The sequence below is a fragment of the Hibiscus syriacus genome, unplaced genomic scaffold (genome assembly GCF_006381635.1).
Source record: "Hibiscus syriacus cultivar Baekdansim isolate YM2019G1 unplaced genomic scaffold, ASM638163v2 tig00111213_pilon, whole genome shotgun sequence".
Lineage (NCBI taxonomy): Eukaryota > Viridiplantae > Streptophyta > Magnoliopsida > Malvales > Malvaceae > Hibiscus > Hibiscus syriacus.
The window spans coordinates 4,205,890-4,209,840 of record NW_024063022.1 but is presented as its reverse complement, the minus strand read 5'-3'; the positions used below and the strand labels follow the sequence as shown (position 1 = coordinate 4,209,840).

Below are 3,951 nucleotides of genomic sequence, written 5' to 3'. Positions count from 1 at the left end.
TTGGCCAGTCAGACCGGCCCAATTTAATTGAATCAGACCGGTCCAACTGAATTGAATTGGTCGAGTCGAGTCGATTCGTTGACTGTTGGTAGACATTGATTTTTTTTTGAAAACCTCTCTCTTTATAATATTTGATGTTCTGAGTCCAATTTTGCAATCCGTTTTGCCAAATTCTAACCCGAAAGCCTTGATCGAGCCTCTTAAACAAAAAATGCTTAGAATTTTTAGTATTTTGCACAGTTATTTGGGATTTAATTATGGAATTAATCTGAGATTATATTTTCATGAAAGTATTTGTGATTCCCCTAATCGAGGGTCGACTAGATCCGATATTTCCCACCCAATAGATCAATACGATCCACGTTCTTTGAGAGCCACTTGTAGTTTTTTGTAAATAGTTGATTTATAGTTTATTAATTATTATGTTAGGATTTTGATATAGTTTTTTCGACTCGTAGGATCTAGCACTGCTGCTGGTCGTGATAGGCAAACCCGATAGTAGGCTACGATCCTAGACTTCTCAGATTGGTACATGTGTGTTCTTATTGGTGTTATAATACTATTTTGAACTATCTCTCTCAACTGTTTTAAAATTCTGATTATATTAAATACTCTGACTGCATGATATCTTATTTACAATATATTTCTAACATGACCTCTAGTTACCATATTTATGTATCTAATTTTGGAATATGACATGTTTTGATGTTTTAATAAATTAAACTACTATTTTCACTCAAATACTTGTACTTTAACTATCATTGAGGGGGTATGATTGGAGGAAGTACTTCAGGCTTAGTCTATGACTTGTAAGACCTTACTGTAAGCTCCTCTGCTTTGTGCACAGGGTAAGTCCTTACCGTAGGCTCCTCTGCTTTGTGCATCGGGCAAGTCCTTACTGCATGCTCCTCTACTTTGTGCACAAGGTAAGTTCTTATTGCAGGCTCTTCTACTTTGTGTCAAGGATAAGTCCTTACCGTAAGCCCTTATACTATTAGTATAAGGTCCTTACCAGGCGTACAAGTGAGCGTATGGTTCAGGGGATACTTATACATTCTGGTGATTGGATGATGTAGTGTTAATGTTTTCAAAACCTATTTTTTAAATCAACTTTTATCGAAGTATTTTATCTGTATGTTTTATACACTGCAAGGAACTCATTGGGCTTTTTATTATTTAATTTTTTAATTTTTCATATAGTACAAGACAGTAGGCTAGCAGACTCGGCATCAGGAGGACTGATCTCTCCTCACTTTTGTACCACTGTATATTTTTGTATGTCCTTTTTGTCATACTATGGTGACACATGTTTAGACCACTTTCTTCACGTATCTGTATTACCAATATTTTATTTTTTAATGTTGATATCTTTGTATATTTACCGTATGAACTTTTCTAATGGTTATTTTAGTATTTTACCGTTACATGGATTTTATTTACTGGAATATATTTAGATTGTGTTTTAAATATGAATAGGACTTCTGTTTACGACATGTAACCGCCTAGATTCAGTTATAACTCCTAGGTCGGGTCTACGTGATTACATTTTTATTTTCTTTCGACCGAATGGTAAAAAATAAATATATTAAATTAAAATAAACCTAAGCCCTCCAATCGAATGGTGACACGTGACTTAACACGTGACACCAATGACACATGACATCATTCGATTGAATGATTAAATTTATTTTAATTTATTAAAAGTACGAGTAAATTGAGAGAATATGTAACTAACATTGATCAAGTGTGTGATTATACTAAAATATTTAACTATATTTAACTCGTAGTGATCACATCTTAATTAAATAAAAACGAAAGTGACAATATATTATATATTTTGAAATTAGTGAGAAAAAATGGACAAAACACAAACATAAGCGATCACTGATGTCATTAACCCAAATAATTAATTAATCTAATGAGATGATACACTAGATTCTTTAAGTAAGATTAAAAATTCAAGTTTTAATATTTACGAATGAAATAAATTGAGTTGAAATGGTCATCCTCATAATACCCTTTAAAAAAATTAATCTAAAATAGTCGGTTAATAAATCAGATATCAAATGTTCAAATAAAATTAAACTTATTATTTTTAAATTATATATATAAGTTAAAAAAAAGGAAAGAAACCCTCGTAAGTTTTGACATTTCATCTTAACATCTGAACGCCGCTTTGCAATAAAATTCTCCAAACGAAACGAAAAATGAGCAACGCTGCCGAAACCCGCTATTGGCTCGAACTGCCGCCAGAGGTGACGGCATCGGTTCTCTCTCGGCTAGGTGCAATTGAGATCCTCAACAGTGCCCAAAACGTCTGCTCTCAGTGGCGAAAAATCTGCAAAGACCCATCAATGTGGAGATCCATTGATATGCGGAACTCGGGTGATCTACATAACATGGACTATGACCTCGAGAAGATGTGCGTCCACGCCGTCGATCGCAGCTGCGGCCACTTGCTTGATATCAATATCGAATATTTTGGTACCGATGATCTTCTTTTCTATATCTCTGAGCGGTAAAGTCCCCCCCCCCAATTTATAATCTCTAATTCCTTTTCAGGTTACACTAATTAACATCATCGTTTTCATTCTTTAATGTTAATGGAGTGTTTTATAATGTTATAGGTTTAGTTTATTAATAGTTAAATTCTGGGCATTTCTTAGATTTAGGGTTTGTCCAACATTTTACATCTTATTTTTACTAGTTGATTTCATCCCCTTGTCCAACTTATTTATGCATATTTTTTCTTAAGCAATTCAGACTTTGGTTTGTTACATACGAGTATATGACTGCTTTGGTGGGATTGTTTTCCTTAATTGGTAGGCAGTATAGATGTGCCTTAAGCTTTCGTTCCTTCAACTGAAATTGATTACCGAGGAATTTCAAAATTACGTTTCAGCATGAACATTCAGTAGAAAGATGGTTGTTTGAATGTTGTTTGTATCTCTATTTTTCAATCACCAGTTATTTTTATTATTTTACAGTACTAAATTGGTTATTCATTTGTTAGGAATTGTTGTTGCCCATCATTTCTTATCTTTTATTCTTCAAATGATGCTTTCGCAGGTCCACTCATCTCAAGCATCTTCGACTATTTTCATGCTATGACATTTCAGACGAAGGATTAAGCGAAGCAGCTTTAAAGCTTCCGTTTCTGGAAAAGCTTGAAATATTCATATTCATATGTCCTGTTTCGAAACATGCTCTGGAAACTATTGGTCGCAGTTGCCCTCTCTTGAAATCGTTCAAACTCAATCTTCAGCAATGCAAAAGCTTTCACTATGTCTCAGATGATGAGGCACTAGCTATTGCACAAACCATGCCTGAATTATGCCACCTTGAACTTTTGGGGAACGGGTTGACAAATGAAGGCTTGCAGGCCATTCTCAATGGTTGTCCTCACCTTGAATATCTCGACTTGCGACAATGCTTTAATGTTTGTCTGGGGGAAACCTGGAGAAAAGATGTGTTGAACGCATAACAACCTTGCGGCGCCCGAATGATTCAACCCATGATTATGAGTTCGATGCAGGAATTCATGATACTGAGTCATCAGATGAAGACACCACAAAAGAAATTATTTTTAAGGGCATTTAAATTCTGATGTTTACCAAAACCACTTCAAATAGATCTTATAATACAATTTCACTGGCCCGAATAAGACCCCCAGTGTTAACAAGCCTTTTAGGGGCCATTTTTTTAAGAGATATAATAATTAAAAGATCACTTTTTAGAAAAGAAAAGTAAACTCTCAAAATTTCTGTTATATTTTTGTTTGTTTTTCTCTAGTATTTCATTGTTTTAAATTTTGAAGAAAAAGTTTCATTTTTTCTCTTTTTTCAAATCATTTTCTTCATGATTTGGAGTGTTTCTTACATCAAGATCTCTTAAATCATATTTGAATTTATCATTTTCCAAAATTTAAATACAGACGTAATTATTTTATTT

General features: G+C 33.8%; 1 pseudogene; it reads left to right on the top strand.

Annotated features, from left to right (window-relative positions):
- Positions 1-2,186: 2,186 nt before the first annotated feature.
- LOC120156126 lies at positions 2,187-3,692 on the top strand (annotated as a pseudogene).
- Positions 3,693-3,951: the final 259 nt, after the last annotated feature.